Source organism: Schistocerca gregaria, chromosome 4 (assembly GCF_023897955.1).
Source record: "Schistocerca gregaria isolate iqSchGreg1 chromosome 4, iqSchGreg1.2, whole genome shotgun sequence".
NCBI lineage: Eukaryota > Metazoa > Arthropoda > Insecta > Orthoptera > Acrididae > Schistocerca > Schistocerca gregaria.
Window position 1 is genome coordinate 223,170,264 of NC_064923.1, and position 18,248 is coordinate 223,188,511.

Below are 18,248 nucleotides of genomic sequence, written 5' to 3' on the forward strand. Positions count from 1 at the left end.
GCGCTCCACCCCATATTGCTAGACGCGTGAAAGATCTCTTGCGCGCGTCGTTTGGTGATGATCGTGTTCTCAGCCGCCACTTTCGTCATGCTTGGCCCCCCAGGTCCCCTGACCGCAGTCCGTGCGATTATTGGATTTGAGGTTACCTGAAGTCGCAAGTGTATCGTGATCAACCGGCATCTCTAGGGATACTGAAAGACAACATCCCACGCCAATGCGTCACCATAACTCCGGACATGCTTTACAGTGCTCTTCACATTATTCCTCCACTACAGCTGTTGTTGAGGGATGATGGTGGACATATTGAGCATTTCCTGTAAAGAACATCATCATTGCTTTGTCTTACTTTGTTATGCAAATTATTGCTATTCTGATCAGATGAAGCGCCATCTGTCGGACATTTTTTGAACTTTGGTATATTTTTGGTTCTAATAAAGCCCCTTGTCATTCCAAGCATGTTTGTCAATTTGTACCTCTCTATCTACGTTATTCCGTGATTTATTTAGTTTTCAAATTTATACTGACTTTTTGATCACCAGGTATATTTGTTTTAACGAATACTTGAAAATGATTTTGGAACTGTTGACTTCTGCTTAACTCTTGCTGAATAACTATGCTACAAAAAAATTCTCTGTTTTCATTATTTTGCTAATTTCATTGTTGTTCTCTTCTTTGCAACAGCTGTTTTCACTATTGTCAGAGAGAACTACACAACGAGGATTTTTTTGCCCACCTTATTTTCTTTCATTACATAAAATACCCTATTCAGTCACGTACGGAAGACAGTATCACAACCTTTACTTTTGACTGCTAATCCAAGGGCGCGGGGCGTCTCACATTTTTGTTGTGTTCCCCCTATCGGTGGTGCTATCACGTGGCATGCAAATTATCCGGTCGACTTCCCCTCTTCGCTAACCCAAGTTTTCAAGGCTTTGCCGGCAGAGGGCTCCGAAGTGTAGCACGTACTGTGGCGTTGCGTAGTGTAACTATGTAGGAGTACTGCGAGACCCTCAGAACACTGAAAGCGTGAACTTCTGGAGTTCGTTCACACATCGAGCACCCACGCATTCCACATGACAATACCAGACAACACATGAGACCTGAGACATCTGCAACATCCCGACGCCTTGGCTTCGCTGTCAGCGATCATCCTCCACACAGTCCCGACTTGACCCAGTTCGATTTTCATCTGTTTCTAAAACATAAAGAATACCTTTGAGAACTTCACTTGCGTAGTGATGAAGCGGTGCAACCAAGGGTCAGGTCGCATCTTCGTCAACAAAGTAAGACAGCCTACAGTGACGGTGATCTCTTTTCTGGAGGTATGTGTTCGCCGCCAGGTTAGTATGTTGAGAAATAAATATGTTGACATGAAAAATAAAGATGTAGAATATTAATAACCTTTGCTTTTTCTTAAACCTTAAAGAGCTTTCACATAAAAAGTTCTAAGACACTACATTTCAGCATGCCCTTTCACAATGTATTCACGTGCTAAACAGTTGTTCTAAAAATGAGTGAATTGCCACAATGAGAATTCAGAAGTCCGATTAGTTTTATATAACAGTTTTAGTGGTCCACCGCTCTTGTCAGATACGTAAAGTTGTGAGGAAAATCGGTATAAGTCTATCTCACGCTTAGCAGAACTTTAAAACTATCCTCTGCCTTTCAGAAATTTTATGGTATGTGCATAAGGTTTGTTCCACAACTTGTTCTTTAAGGGGCATAGTTATATGTGGCGCACTGTTTCTGATACGCAGTACCAATGAATCCAGTCTGCATTATTTGTAAGCGGCAGAATTCCTAGTCTTCTTCATACTTTATTTTCTTTGAGCAGATAAACAGTTATAATCGAATATATAAGAGAAAACCAACAAGACATTAATCTCAAAACTTGTGAAAAATGACTATAAACCTATTGCATGCAAATGGCAAACAAGTAAACTCAGGCAGCGAAGCATATAACGCTGAGTCATTAACTAAATAGCTTAACAATGTACGTGGGGTATACAACTGTAATGGAATAATATTTAAACCACAGGAGCTAATAGTTCTGGTGGTAGCTAATATTTAAGGAGAGTAATTGGTTGTCGGAAAGCGTAGTGAAGGTGACAACCATAAAGTTACTTATAACATATATTTCATTCAAATTAACTAAGAAAATTTCTCTAATGGTTAAGTTGTGAATACAAAAGAGCATGCATTTATTAGATAAAAAACAGTTGCATATTGAGAGCAGTAGCTCTAACGAAAAGTGCGGATACAATAACACATGCAAAAGAAATATAGTCGTTATGACGTCGTGGCTGTCCAAGGTGACGTCAGGAGCTGTCTCAGTATACGGGATGTCCATCAGGATGCAGTAGAGCGTCTATTAGTGAAGCAATTCCATCAGTTTCCGATGAGCTGTAGGCGGTGACAAACAGCTCATGAAATGAATGATAGGTACGAAACGGCCAGAGCGCACTCTGTTACAGAAAGTGCACTGTGTGATAAAACCCGAATTGTTGAAAACAATGTGTTCAACATAAGCAGCCCTATTTCTAAGTCTGAACGTACATGCCTTTTATGGGGTGACAGTGCTTCCGTTTATGTGTAACTTGTTGATATTCACGTTTCACAGATTTTGGAACATTTTTATTATTTTACATCTGTACATGTGACGATGCCTATAAGGTCGAAATCTGTTGTGTGTTCAAATAAAATAAAATGTGGCCAAGACTGGGAATTCCACTATTCAGTTAGATACCACGACCATCTATCTCTTTCATAGATAAAAGCGACGTTATTCTATGCTCTTTATTTCTCTTTTAAAAAATTCTGCACGCACGCACTCTCTCTCTCCCTCTCTCTCTCTCTCTCTCTCTCTCTCTCTCTCTCTCTCTCTCTCTCTCTCTCTCTCTCTCTCTCTCACACACACACACACACACACACACACACACACACACAGGGCGAGAGAAAGAGAGAGAGAGAGAGAGAGAGAGCTAAACAGGTAGATATTCACTGATGACAGAAATTCGTCTTATATTTAATTGCTCAAAGTATAAAAACACTACTGCCTATACCGATTATGAGACTTCACGCTCTGACTAAACTTTGTAGTAATCAAAAATTAGCCAGCCGGTGTGGCCGAGCGGTTCTAGGCGCTTCAGTCTGGAACCGCGCGACCGCTACTGTTGCTGCCTCAGGCATGGATGTGTGTGACATCCTTAGGTTAGTAAGGTTTAAGTAGTTGTAAGTTCTATGGGACTGATGACCTCAGCTGTTAAGTCCCATAGTGCTTAGAGCCATTAATCAAGAGTTAAAAAGATTTCTTCTTCGTCTGGCACGTACGACCTCATCACATTCAACTGCTGGCGCTTGAATTTCTTATAGTATTTTGTTGTTGTTGCTATTTACGAAGGACGTCATTGTCCATTGAGCTAGAAAACGGCATATGGCCTTAGTTTCTCGTGTTATTGGAGAGAAGGAAAAACAATTGAAATACAAGAAATGCGACTAGCTATGGAGGCACTACATCCCAAACATGGCAATAACGTATTCACTAGGCCAGTGATGATAGTGACCTTCGTCGCAAAAAGCATTCATAATGACATTGCAATACTAGGAATCGCCGATGACATTGTAATTCTGTCAGAGACGGCAAAGTACTTGGAAGAGCAGTTGAACGGAATGGATAGTGTCTTGAAAGGAGGATATAAGATGAACATCAATAAAAGCAAAACGAGGATAATGGAATGTAGTCAAATTAAATCGGGTGATGCTGAGGGAATTAGATTAGGAAATGAGACACTTAAAGTAGTAAAGGAATTTTACTATTTAGGAAGTAAAATAACTGATGATGGTCGAAGTAGAGAGGGTATAAAATGTAGACTGGCAATGGCAAGGAAAGCGTTTCTGAAGAAGAGAAATTTGTTAACATCGAATATAGATTTATGTATCAGGAAGTCGTTTCTGAAAGTATTTGTTTGGAGTGTAGCCATGTATGGAAGTGAAACATGGACGATAACTAGTTTGGACAAGAAGAGAATAGAAGCTTTCGAAATTTGGTGCTACAGAAGAATACTGAAGATAAGATGGATAGATCACGTAACTAATGAGGAGGTATTGAATAGGATTGGGGAGAAGAGAAGTTTGTGACACAACTTGACTAGAAGAAGGGATCGGTTGGCAGGACATGTTTTGAGGCATCAAGGGATCACAAATTTAGCATTGGAGGGTAGTGTGGAGGGTAAAAATCGTAGAGGGAGACCGAGAGATGAGTACACTAAGCAGATTCAGAAGGATGTAGGTTGCAGTAGCTACTGGGAGATGAAGAAGCTTGCACAGGATAGAGTAACATGGAGAGCTGCATCAAACCAGTCTCAGGACTGAGGACAACAACAACAACATTCTAGCAATCGAAAGCGCCAACCCACTTTCACGTCTGTGTACTACCCTGTAGGAGAAAAATTCGTTCTATCACCGCTATAAAATGTTAACAATTAAAATGCCAAATTCATAGTAGGAGTTTTCAGTTGTCACAGTATCAAGTGGGCCTACAACGAAAGATATGAGGACAGACAGCTGCCGTAGGAGTGGACACACACAAGTGGTCTCTCTATCCTTAACGGCAGACAACTTTCCTGCTGCTTTAGGAGTAAAATATGGAAGCGTGGCTGCAACTCTGATAACTGTATCACCAGGTCTAACATGTAAGATGGTACGTATATCGGCACATCCACAAGCCCAGTAGAGACCAAGTGTGATGCAGGTGTATGCAGCAGTTAAGAGCACTATTGTGCCCTTCCGCCGAAGATTTAACTTCAGGAACGCCAAATGGGCATCTTCTCTGGAGGAACTTCACAAAATCCATTGTGGAATTCACCCTACATCTGAAATTACCAGGCATATTTAAAAACATTAAAACATTAAAAACATTAAAAGAATCTCTTATCAAATAGCTCGGTGGTGATCCAAAAGGCTCCAGACACGCTGCTGAGGTTACACCCAACAAAGTGGACCACCAACTCCTCTTGAATGGAAAGACCAAGGCAAAATACCAAAAAGTAAAAATCAGCATGATACTACAATCGGAACTCCAAACTTTCTTAGTTCCTTTCGCAATGATAACATTTAGCCAGGGCCTCAGTACCGTAAGAAAGGGTAAAGAGGCTGTGGTTGATGATATGAGCAAAAATGTGGATCTTGCGGTTCTTTGGCCATTGCCGCATCCCCTAGAACTGCAACCACAGTTGCGCTGCTCAAGCCTGGTAAGGAACGAAGCGTGTCAAAGAACTACCGACCTATAACATTTCTTTGTCATCTACACAAATTGTATGAGAGACTCGTTTGGAAAAGCTTGGCAGACTCCAACAATCTGAACGTATCCCTCAACAAGTTGATTTAGACCTAATTCTGTGCCAGACAATGTTTAGATGATTTATACGAAAATAAATCGACCTCAGCGCCAAGTACGATACAGCAAACCATAGATTGCTCTTCCAGAGGCCCTATGACGAGCTGAGAGATTCCAGTTTTGTCAAGGTCATTGATCCTCTCTTGCGAAGTAGACAATATTACATCTTTGTTGATGGGAACAAGAGCCGATGCAAAAACCAAAGAGGTATATTGGTCCATGGAAGCGTTCTAGCCTCGTCCCTTTTTAACCTATACACTAACGACCCTCCTAAAGCTAATCATACTAAGCATACAACCTAACTGTGTGTGACTCTGGCTTCATCTGTGACGTATAGACACTATAGGGAAAAGATCCGTCAGAAGGAATATTTTAGCGAATGTCGTAGACAGCAAATGAAGAGCAAACATACTATCTTGAGATCCACCACTTGAGCACTATGCTTCTCTACAGCAGACTACGGCTGCCTGGTTAGGACTGATCAACCAACGCGGAAAAGGTGGACATAATCCGCAATAAAACATGTCGAATAACAACTGGGTATATGAAAACCACGTCTCTATCAAAGTTGTACAGAGCTGCAGGTCATGTAATTTCCAGCTCACGAAGAACGCCTCACGAATTGACAGAGAGGCTCAGACGAACCATCAGTGATCTCCATCCTCTCCTTGGCGTCGCATGCCAACTTGGACGACTTAGACCCCGTAAAATGTTCTTAAACAGGACTACTGAAGAATTATCACCTGACTATCCAGAGGCACAGATAGTGCATGGCGACTCTACAACAAAGTGGAAGAAATGAGGACATAAGAAGAGCGGTGGCGACGGTGAAAAGCACACATGATCAGGTGAGGCAATAGTAACGTGGATGATGACAAGTGCGTGCAAGACATGAAACACCTTCTGGCCTGTCCAAACAGTCCCTTCACAAACAACCTCAAAGGTTTGTAGCTAGACAAGAAAGAAGCACCGGACGTGGTCCAAGGGGCTGAAACACTGTGATTGGTTTCTGGACATGAAAAAACAAAAGGAAAGAAGTTGATATTACTGTGGCCTTCAGTCCAAAGACTGTTCTAATGCAGCTCTCCACAGTTCCCTATCATGCGCAAACCTCTTCATTACAGAAAAATTGCTATAACTGACATCCATTTGAATCTGCTTATTGTATTCATCTCTTGGTCTCTCTCTACAAGTGTTACCTCTCATACTACCGTACAGTACACAACTGACAATTACATAATGTCTCTGAATGCGTCCTACCAACGGAGTCTTTATTTCATTCATATGTCTCCCCAATTCGATTACTTCATCATTAGTTACGTATCTTCAGCATGTTTCTGTAGAACGGTACTTCCAAAGCTTCTAGTCTCTTCTTAGTTCAGCTGTTTCTCTTCCGCTTCCGTACAAGGCTACACTCCAGAGAAGTACCTTTAGGAAAGATTTCCTATATTCGATGTCAACAAGTTTCTCCTCTTCAGAAACGCTGTTGTTGCCAATGCCACTCTAGATTTTTTATCCTCACTATGTCCGCCATCGCCAATTATTTTTCTGTCCAAATAACAAAACTCTTTAGTACTTTTAGTGTCTCGTTTCCTAATCTAATTCCCTCAGAATACAATGATTTAATTCGACTACATTTCATTACGACTATATTGCTTTTGCCTGTTTTCATCTTTTATTCTCTTTTGAAGAAACTATCTGTTTCGTTCAATTACTCTTCCAATTCCTTTTTCTATATCTCACAGAATATAATGATATCGGCAAACCTATTTTTTTTTATTATTTCATCTCCGTGAACCTCGGTTCCCTGTCCAGATCTTCCTTCGGTTTCCTATACTGCTTGCACAGTCTAATGAATAAGTAGTAGTATCGGAGATTAGCTGAAACAATTTGTCACTCTCTTCTAAACACTGATTTCCTTTACGTGTCCTTCCACTATTATAACTACCGTCTGGTTTCCGTACAAACTGTATATAACCTTTATGTCCTTGTACCGCTGCTACCTTCATAATTGGACTGTATATTCTAACCACCAACTCCAAGAGTTTTCTCCAAGTGTCATTATATAAACATCTGTACCTTTGTTTAATGTATATTTTGGGATAGATAATAAGGCCAGTATTGTCTCGCGTGCACCGATATCTCTGCGAAACCCAAACCAATATTCCCCAACCTCGACTTCTACCAATTTTTCAATTGTTCTGCAATGAATTCTTGTCTGTATGTCCCAACTCACCCTCCTCCTACTTTCCTATAAAGCTACCTTCAAGTACCTTTCCCCTGTGTAGTCCCTCTTCTTCCAGCTTCAAGATTTCCAGTCTTTGCTTGGCACTGGTTTCCCGTTTGGGCTCTTTACAATCATGTAAATCTTCTGCCTCTTTCATTTTCTTATAGGCGGTATCTAGCTTTCTCCTAGTGATACGTGCTTCTTCTATTTTTCCTCTAGCCGTTCCTGTTTAGCCAGTCTGACTTTCTGCAAATCTTATTTTTTTAGAGATCTGTATTTCCCTTTGCATGCTTAGTGTGCTGCATTTTTATATCTTTTTCTTTCATCATTTCAATATCTGCTGTAGCATCCGAGGAATTCTGCTGGGCCATGACTTTTTACATATTTGTATCTCTGCTTCGTTCAGTACTTCTTCTCCTGAAGCTAATCGGTCATTTTTTGTTGCTGTCTCAGCAATCATTCCCTTAAGATTCCCTTCGGAGTTTCAAGCATCTCTAGTTCTCTCACCTTTTAAGGGTAACGTCTCCTTAGTTTGCCCACTTTTTGCAATTTATTCAGTTTAAATCTGCAATTCACAGCAATTGGCAGCAATGGTAGCCTCTCGTTGGGATCCAGCACGGCGTTCCGTATTACCCTCCTGAACCTACCGATTCCATATTCTGCTAACAGTCATTGGATCTCGACCAACGCGAGCAGCAACGTCGCGATACGATACACCGCAATAGCGATAGGCTACAATCCGACCTTTGTCATAGTCGGAAACGTGATGGTATGCATTTCTCCTCCTTACACGAGGCATCGCAACAACGTTCTGCAGGCAACGCCGGTCAACTGCTGATTGTGTATGAGAAATCGGTTGGAATCTTTCATCATGTCAGCACGTTGTAGGAGACGCCACCGGCATCAACATTGTGTGAACGCTCTGAAAAGCTAATCGTATCATCAAGCATATCACAGCATCTTTTTCCTGTCGGTTAAATATCACGTCTGTAGCACATCTTCGTGGTGTAGCAATTTTAGTGGCCAGTAGTGTATATCAGAGCTGTACTTCCTAAGTGCCTGATAACGGAACTTCATAATCTGTGTGTATTAGTATTTCCAACTTTTGGGGTGAGCCATAGAATTCTGGTTTAGAAATCATTTTAAAATGCAGCTTTTCTAAAGCAGCATTTCTCAACCGCTATCGCGCGACACATTTATGTGTCACGAACACATGTCAAGTGAGTCACGTGATTCTCAGTGTCTCCTATTTTTCTGCAGGTAAAATATGAAAAACATAAAATAAATTATCTCCAAATCGTTTCTTCGAGTAACACAGCTTGCAGGAAAAAGACGGAGGCACACGCTTTTAAGCGAGCATTGGCGAGATGTATTATGGGAATTATTCGGATAGGCAGGAAAGCAAACGAAAGCACCAGGAAATGGATCGAAGTGGATCTTTACGACAATAATGCAAATGAAATGGAAATGTGCTGAAAGTGTAGCCTTCGAATTGAATGTGAGATGGACCAAGGATGTTCTTTACTTATCGCTAAAGACTTAAGGTAAGTGGGTAAATATTATGACAGATTTTCAGCAGTAATATACAGCAACACACTTTTTACGTTCTTTGCAGAGCCGTTCGTGAAGGAGCACAATCTGTCTGACATAAGCCTGCCCACACCGACGCACGTTTATTGTACATGCGAGGCGTCCCGCTGCCTTAGCTTTCACTGGCCTCACGAGCTGTTGAAATTTAGATGGACGCCCCAAGACTGCATTAATTTTATACGTCTTTAAGAACCTGCTAAACTTAGATGTCACTGAGCCAGAGAAGGGTAAAAGTGAGAGCCTCTTTCTATCCTAGTCGGCGGAATTCTGCTAGTGAGTTTTTGTGAAACAGCTTGCGAGATTGGTCTACTGTAGCATTCGTCTTCTTTGAACGCTATTCGTAAGAACTTCAGTTAACTCTCCAGGTTTCTAGCGTCTGAAACCCGATTCACCAAATTCATCAGAACAGAATGCTTCTGAGCTGGTCTGTAGTCGCTGGTAGCGAGCAGATATTGATCCGTGTATCATTACTGTAACACGTCGTGGTCTCCTGACCTCCATTGCTTACATATTCCGCCCTCACAATCATATTCCACACATCAAGACGCTTCATTCGAACCCAAAAACGTTAAGATAAAGGCAATGTTGTATGAATTCATGTATACGATATGCAGATAACTAATAAATTGCAAGTGTGCACTGTGTTTGAAATACTCGAGGCTGGCGTACATACACACACATTCAACGCACAACGGTCACAAAAGCTTTTAGTTCGGGAGAGGCAAACACCACACACCAGGACGTCAGTCCCTTCAGAGGTTTTCAAAGGGAGCTATCTACGTCGGCCGGCGGCCGCCCGTGGAGCGGACAGCGTTTGCCTGAGTGAAAGAAAGAATGACCCCGTGTTCGGCTTAAAAGCAAATTCCGCTGCATTGTGTGGAAGCGTTCAGAATAAGCATTCTTTAGAACATAGCAGACAGTTTCAGAGATTTTCGCATGGAGACAGCAAACGCCAAACGCCGATGCTACAGATTTCCGGATTGGTCGCCTTAAACGAAACGTCATTCTCGCGTTTTAGAAGAGCAATGCTGACTGGCAGACGATTTTTCTGACGCCTTGAGGTGAAGGAGTATTGGAAGAGACTGAAATATGTACCCCTTCACGTCCGGCGTGGAGAGAGGCCGTTCTGTTGTCGCTCTCGGTGCGAGAACACATAATGAGAGCGTGCTCGCTCGCTCATACGTGTACTCAAAGAGCGAGGAACAAGTCTCTCCTCAGTCCTTCACTGGGAGAACACCTCTGTCGAGAGTGAATCGGAGTACGACACTATATTGAGTCCTTGCGATTAAGCTTTGTTCACTGTGTTGGCCACCACACATATTGTGTAGTGTGAATGGACAGAGTTACAATTAAACACCTGCGAGTGAATTTTTGAGTGGCATCGTGGTGGACTGGTTATCTGATCGGTGTACCACGCCAATAGTTAGACTAGGGGCGAATAGGAGTCCTTGGCTTCATCGAGGCGTAGGGAGAATTTGATTGACGAAGGTCAATCCAGATAGAACGAGAGTAATCTTATTTGTAAGCAGTGAGCTGCGCACAGAGCAGTCATTGCCGCTTACGGTATTGTGCACTACAGCTCTTGTGAGCCACATATTTCCTCCACTACAGTCAGTCCACTTTACTGCATTTCACATGCGACAGCCTCAACCGTACCTAGCAACATTCTAACGGATAATTATTCAAGTTGAGTTGGCGCGGCTCTCAGCCATTCTGTCAAGTCAGTAACAGTCTTAAACTTCGTATAGAAATTTCATTAGCGAATCCTGTCCTTGAGATGTAACTTCACATTCCGAAAAGAACCCGGAAATTGTTCAGTTCATAACTAAAGGTGCCATTGTGATTTCTCGGAATTTTAGCAAACAATGGCTCTGAGCACTATGGGACTTAACTTTTGAGGTCATCAGTCCCTTAGAACTTAGAACTACTTACACCTAACTAACCTAAGGACATCACACACATCCATGCCCGGGGCAGTTTTCGAACCTGCGACAGTAGCGGTCGCGCGGTTCCAGACTGAAGCGCCTAGAACCACTTGGCCACAGAATTTTAGCAAAATAAATAATAATTTTCGTTAGTTTCATGTTTTTCTAACACTAACTAGCACTACTCCAGTACCTAAGTATCCCACTAGTTATGTAAGAAATTTTGTGAATTTTTGTGTCATTTCCTACGTTAGGAGCGTCTGTCTGACTTCTGTAGCAGTGTGGGGGTGGAAATTGCATCTTGCAGCAGCCACAGGGTAAAGGGTACATCTCAGATTAATCCGTTGCGCAGAATGACAGAATAGCAACCCCACACGCACACACTATCCGTGTTATAGCTGTGTCAACCCTAAACTTTTCGCCGCACAAGGATGTCAAGGAACGGAGAGGCACCTTTTGTCTCTATCCCCATCGTTACGTTTATGTACTCATAGATGTTGCTGATATAGTCGAAGTATTCTCCTAGCTTTCCACACACATCAGGCCAGCAACTTGAACGGGAAGCCCTTTAGCGTCGCTCTGGTTACAGAGATTGCTGGAAACTCTCGTTGCTTTTCTGGTTTCGGCGATGACACAGACGGTGTGTGGCTTCATTGGCATAAAAAATTGACAGTTCCAGAGCCACATCAATAACACCAGCGTTCCGGAGGAGTACAGCATAAGATGTGTTGTATCCGATGTGATGGATATGCTCTATACGCTGGCTAAAAAAATATTTAAGTATCATAAGGCATTTTTGGCTGGGATTTGACACGGGCGAGTTCAACAGTCTAACAGAAAGCTTCGTCTCCATCCATGCACACTGGTCCATTTTCTTCAGAATGCGTACGAATAATACGTGGAGTATAGCTGAATATAAATTAGTGTGTATAGTCTTATGTTGTTAACTAAGTAAACACTATTTTTAGCCTTGTTTCACAATTTATTATTAATGTTATTACACAACCTAGGTTTCTGGTTATATGCCCATTTTTAGTTACATAATGGGCTTTTAACCCGGTACCTAGGTTCTGCAACAACATTAACAATAAATTGAGAACAAGGCTGAAAACAGTGTTTGCGTAGTTAATCTACAATGTTTCGCCAAGAACCCACAGTGGATTTAATTAAAACGGTCTTTTGTTTGTGTTGTTGATGATAATGACGATGATGAGAGACGGAAGAGAGTGCAACGCAGTACATGAGTGCTTCAGCAACATCGGCTATGAAAACAGGTTATTTGCTTGGTAACTCATGATAGAGAATTAAAAAAAAAACGACGATGTTAGATATTTCAAAAAATAGTTAAAATCAGTACTAAATCTATTACCGAGCTGTGTTAAAAGCTCAGACACGAATAGCCAGTGCTGTTGGAGGAGGAGAAGAATTTGTGATCCATAAAGACGTTCGTTACCGGATGATTACGTAGTGGAAGTTTAAACAGATATCAACTCCTCTTCCCTGCCTCGCGATTACTCGCAGGACTTAAAAAAACGGTATGAACAATATGAATGAGTAAGGTACAAGGGCAGATTTGAAAGACTCATACACTAAATCTGCAGATTTATGGAATAAATCGTTCCAATGAGAATCACACCTGTGGAAAAAAGGATATTGTTTTCACATTTTAGAACAATGTGGTGATAGAATTGCGATATGCATATTTACAGGTGGCTGTAGTATCACGTACACAATGTACAAAACGGCCGTGAAATGGTGGAGGTGCCATTTTTAGTCAAGTAATTCATGTGAAATTGTGTTCGCCGTGATTGTGGCCACATGCTGACAATTACTAGGCCTTGAGCACGGGATGGCAGATGGAGCTAGACGCACGGGACATTCCAGTTCGGAAATCTTTTCAAAATTTTATATTCCAAGATCCACTGTGTTAAGAGCACGCTACGAATACCACATTTCAGACATTACCACTCCCCAAGTTCGGTAATTCTCACATCTGTCAACACCTGCTTTCTTTGGTATTGGAATTATTATATTCTTCTTGAGGTCTAAGGGTATTTCGCCTGTCTCATACAACGTGCTCACGATATGGTATAGTTTTGTCAGGGCTGGCTCTCTCAAGACTATCGGTAGGTCTATTGGAGTGTTGTCTGCTCCCGTGGCCTTTTTCCGACTTAGGTCTTTCAGTGCTCTGTCAAACTCTTCAAGCAGTATCCTATCCTATCACCCATTTCATCTTCATCTACATCCTCTACCATTTCCATAATATTGCCTTCAAATACATCGCCGTTGTATAGACACTCTATATACTCCTTCCACCTTTCTGCTTTCCCTTCTTTGCTTAGAACTGAGTTTACATCTGAGCTCTTGATATTCATGCAATGTTTCTCTTTTCTCAAAAGGTCTCCTTAATTTTTCTGTAGGCAGTATCTATCTTACCTCTAGTGATACATGCCTCTACATCTTTACGTGTGTCCTCTAGCCATCCAGGGGCTCAGCATTCATTTGCTGGGTACGGGCTTGGCAACCCCGGGGTTCCTGAGCTGGGGACTGGTAAGTGCCGCCAGTCCCCTGTCACCGTAAGGTCTGGGCATGCTTCAACGACCACCGTTGCGGCGCGGCGGTGGAATGTTGTGTCTCTCAGGGAGTGGGGATCTTGGCTTGGCCGCCCGGACCGCTAGGATGGAATAAACCTCTATAAACAACCCCTCAATCTCAAGAGGGGCTGCGCGCCGATGAGATGCATGGCTGTTGAGGTGAAACAGTCATTAGCGGCAACCTCTGGGGAACCTGCCGCACCTCAGTTGTATAAGGCTTACCTAGGCACGCGGGGCTCTGTCTAGGTGGACTTTTAGTTCCCTAGCTGCTCGTGGGACCGAGATGGATCCTTCGAAATCCTTTTTTCCTCCTCCCAGCGGAAAGGGTGGGCCGCTGGAGGGTTCTAACACCCAGTCTCTGAAGAGGGCTCGTGCAGTCAGTCCCCCTGACTGCAGCACATCTTTGACAAGTGAAGTCTTTAGTAACGGGATGCATTCTGGTGCTCAGAATGTGTTTCTCATTGTGAAACGGAAGGAGGGTAGTTTCGAGAAGGTTTCGCACTTATATATACAAAAGGGATTGGAGGGCGTCTGTGGCTCCTTGATATCGGTGAAGCGCTTACGTAATGGGTCCTTGCTAGTGGAAACTTCCACTTCCCAGCAAGCAACTAACCTCCAGTCTGCTAAATGTCTCGGAGAGTATGCCATAGACACTGAATTGCACAGCACCTTGAACTACAGCAAAGGTGTTGTGACATGCCGGGATCTAGTTGACATTCCCAAGGACGAACTGCAACGTGAGAGGGCTCCGGAAGGTATCGTTGATGTCCAACACATCATGAAGAGGGTTGATGGCAATCTTGTCAAATCCGACTCCTTTATTCTGACCTTCAGTAGCACAAAACTTCCTGAACATGTTAAAGCTAGCTTCCTTCGCCTTAGTGTGAGGCCTTAATTCCCGACCCCAATGCGCTGTTTTAAATGCCAGCGTTTTGGGCATACCACCTTAGGATGTAAAGGCGAAGCGACTTGTGGCAACTGTGGTAAGGCTGCTCATGACGGAGTTGGTTGCTCGTCTCCGGCTAAATGTATTAATTGCTCTGGGAACCACCCTGTTTGGAGTAGGGACTGCCGAATATTTTTAGAGGAACGCAAAGTCCAGGAAATCAAAACAACCAAGCGAATCCCCTATGGTGAGGCCAAGAAGATCTATAAGTCGATGCCACCTCCCACATTTGCTACATCTTTCGCATCCCTGGTTCAGAAGCCTACTCCAAAAGTCGATGCCTCAACGCAGACCGAGGTGGTGAGTGTTGGCACTAACACCTGCAGCTGTCAGTGCACTTGCAACACAGCCAGTGTTTCAGAGCCGGTAGCCCCTACTCGAACGGCAGACAAGGGTATAGTGGCGAACTTGGGCCAGCCCCTGTCGCCTCCAACAGCTGAGGCTTTTCCCAAGCCCAGTGCGCCAATTACCACTCCCACATCAGCTCCCCCAAAGCACACCAAACCACAGAAAGCTCCTGTACCGCAGCAACACCGGGTCAAATCCCGTGGTAAACCGTCTGACCATGCGGCTGTTGTTTTACGTGAGGCTTCATCTGACTCTTTACCAGAGTTGATGGAATACGACGTATGTGTGGGGCAATCAGCTCACCCCACAAGTGCCCCTCCACCTGCTGCGGTCTCCCCGCCCTGTCGGAGAAACAGGATGAAGGTGCTACCCCCAACGTAGATGGCTCCCATACTTCAGTGGAACTTGCAAGGGTTCAGGACGCATGTGGAGGAACTTCATCTACTCTGTGTCTCTGTCTCCAGGAGACTTATTTCCATCCCTCATACTCCCCTGAGCTGCGAGGCTATACACTCCACAAAAAGGACGACCTGCGTGGAGAGAGAGCTAGAGGAGGTGTAGGTATTTTCGTCAGGACGGACTACCACTCCTCGCCTCTCTCGCTTATGACGACTTTACATGCCGTCACTGTGTCTGTGCAAATGTGTCATCCATTGACTGTCTGTTCACTTTACTTGCCCCCACATGAGGCACTTGATGAAGTGGCCCTCACCAATCTTCTTACACAACTCCCCCAACCATTCATTATTTGTGGTGATGTTAATGCCCACAATGTGCTTTGGGGCTCTGCAATTACCTGCCCCAGGGGTAGAGCAATTGAGAGGCTTATCCTGTCATCCTGTGCCTACTTACTCAATGGAGGACAGAGTACTCATTTCTGCACAGCGACTGGGTCGTTCTCTGCCATTGATCTCTCGCTTTGCTCTCCAGCTCTTGCCGCCAGTGCTCACTGGTAAGTGGTCGCTGACTTGCGTGGCAGTGATCATTTCCTCATCTGGATTCACCTGCCAGATGGCGTGAGCCCCGAAAGGAGACCACCACGATGGGTGCTCAGTGGAACTGACTGGACACTTGATAGCCAGTTGGCCCAATTCGAACACTGTGCGACTGTTGAGGTGTGGGTGGATCATATTACCGAAACGGTCCGCCACGCCGCTGCAGCATCCATTCCACAGTCCATGGGCCCCCGGAAGAGGCCACCTGTGCCTTGGTGGAGTGCCGACTGCCGCTCTGCCATCAGGACCAGGCGTGCGGCTCTGCGTCGGTCAAGTCTCGGCCGACTGCTGAGAATCTTGCAGTATTTCGGGTGGCGAGGGAAAGGTGTCGCCGCATTATTCGTGAGAGCAAGAAGAGGTCATGGCAACAGTTCCTGAACACCATTAATCGTTCCACCAAAAGTTCCATTGTGTGGGAGACCATCAGGAGAATTTCTGGCAGAGGAGGGAGGTGTCCCATAGCTGCTGCACTGAATAACGGCACTCTCCACACGGATCCGCGAGACATTGCCCAGAGTATGGCAGCGTATTTTGCCACAGTTACTGCAACAACCAGTCAGGATCCAGATTTCCAGCTCCATAGGGCCGTTGCTGAGTGATGTAGTCTGAACTTCCAGTCCACATCTCATGAAGTTTACAACTGCCCATTTTCTGTGTGGGAGCTGGATTCTGCATTGTCTGGAGCGCGTGACACCTCCCCTGGTCACGACAGGGTCCATTACAGTATGCTATGGCACCTCACAATGTGCAACAAAGAAATCCTCCTCGCACTTTTTAATGGAATTTGGGCGTCGGGTCACTTTCCTGACGCGTGGCGTGAGGCAGTTTTAATCCCTTTTTTAAAACCTGGAAAGACCGCACGAGCCCGAGTAGCTACCGTAGTGTTGCCCTCACTAGTTGCATAGGGAAGACCTTGGAGCGGATGGTCAACCGCCGCCTTGTCTGGATGTCAGAATCCCGGCAACTCCTTAGTCGCTTTCAGTGTGGGTTCAGGAGGTTTCGTTCCACCTTCGATAACCTTGCCCTCTGGAGACGGCTATACAACAAGCTTTCCTACGCCGTCATCACCTTCTAGGTGTATTTTTCGACATTGAGAAGGCCTACGATACCACTTGGAGGCGTCTCATCCTGGAGCAGCTCCACGAATGGGGTTTTCGGGGTTGTCTTCCTCTTTTTATTCAGTCTTTCCTCTCGCCACGATATTTTCGATACGGAATTGGTGACGTCCTGTCTGATCGCTTTGAGCAGGAGAACGGTGTCCCTCAGGGTAGCGTTTTAAGTGTGACTCTCTTTGCCATCGCTATTAATAGCATTACGTCCATAGTGAAAAGTCCTATCCAGTGTTCTTTGTTTGTGGATGATTTCTCTTTGTTTTGCTCTTCTTCAAGCCTTGCAACGCAACTCGTCAGTTGCAACTTACGGTTAGACGTTTGGATGACTGGCCGCGGAAGAGTGGTTTTAATTTTTCCACCGAGAAGTCTGTATGTGTTCTTTTTAACCGTTCTCGTTCGATTTTAACCTTTCCTGAGTTGCGGATGAGGGACACCATTCTCACTTTTAAAGACACGGTGAGGTTTCTGGGGCTCATTTTTGACTCGAAGCTCACGTGGTTACCTCATCTTAAAGACCTGAAACGGCGGTCGCTTAAGGCTATAAGTATTTTAAAATGTCTTAGCCACAGTACATGGGAAGCTGACAGGACTTGTCTGCTCCAGTTTTACAGGGCGTTTGTGCGATCTCGGCTCGATTATGGGTGCACGGTGTGTGGGTCTGCGAGGCCTTCTTACTTGAAGATGCTGGACGTTGTGCACCATGAAGGGCTTCGGTTGGCCACTGGGGCATTCAGAACTAACCCCATACCAAGCCTCTGTGCTGAGGCTGGTGAACCGCCACTTCCTATGCGGCGACGGCTTCTTACGGTACGCCAGGCGTATAAAACTTTGTTCACACCATACACCCCTGCATACCCTGCCATTGCTCAGCCTCCTCTGGCACAGTTATTTCATAACCGGCAACGTGCGACGCAGCCCTATGGGATTCGCGCACAGGGTTTCCTCGCTGCGATGTCTATGGCTGGTCTTCGTGTTTTGCGTCGCGGTTGGAGCAGATCCCCCCCCCCCCCCCCCCTTGGCTCCTCCGGAGGCCCAAACTTATTTTAGATTTGACTAATTTTAAGACAGATCGCACACCAGATTTTACATTCCAATGTCTGTTTTTTAACATTTTAG

The 18,248-nt window shown here is 44.3% G+C and overlaps 1 long non-coding RNA gene across 2 annotated transcripts in view; it reads right to left on the reverse strand.

Annotated features, from left to right (window-relative positions):
* The window catches only part of LOC126267557 (uncharacterized), a 319,893-nt gene that overhangs the window by 49,492 nt on the left and 252,153 nt on the right, over positions 1 to 18,248 (reverse strand). The gene's annotated exons all lie outside the window — the stretch shown is intronic.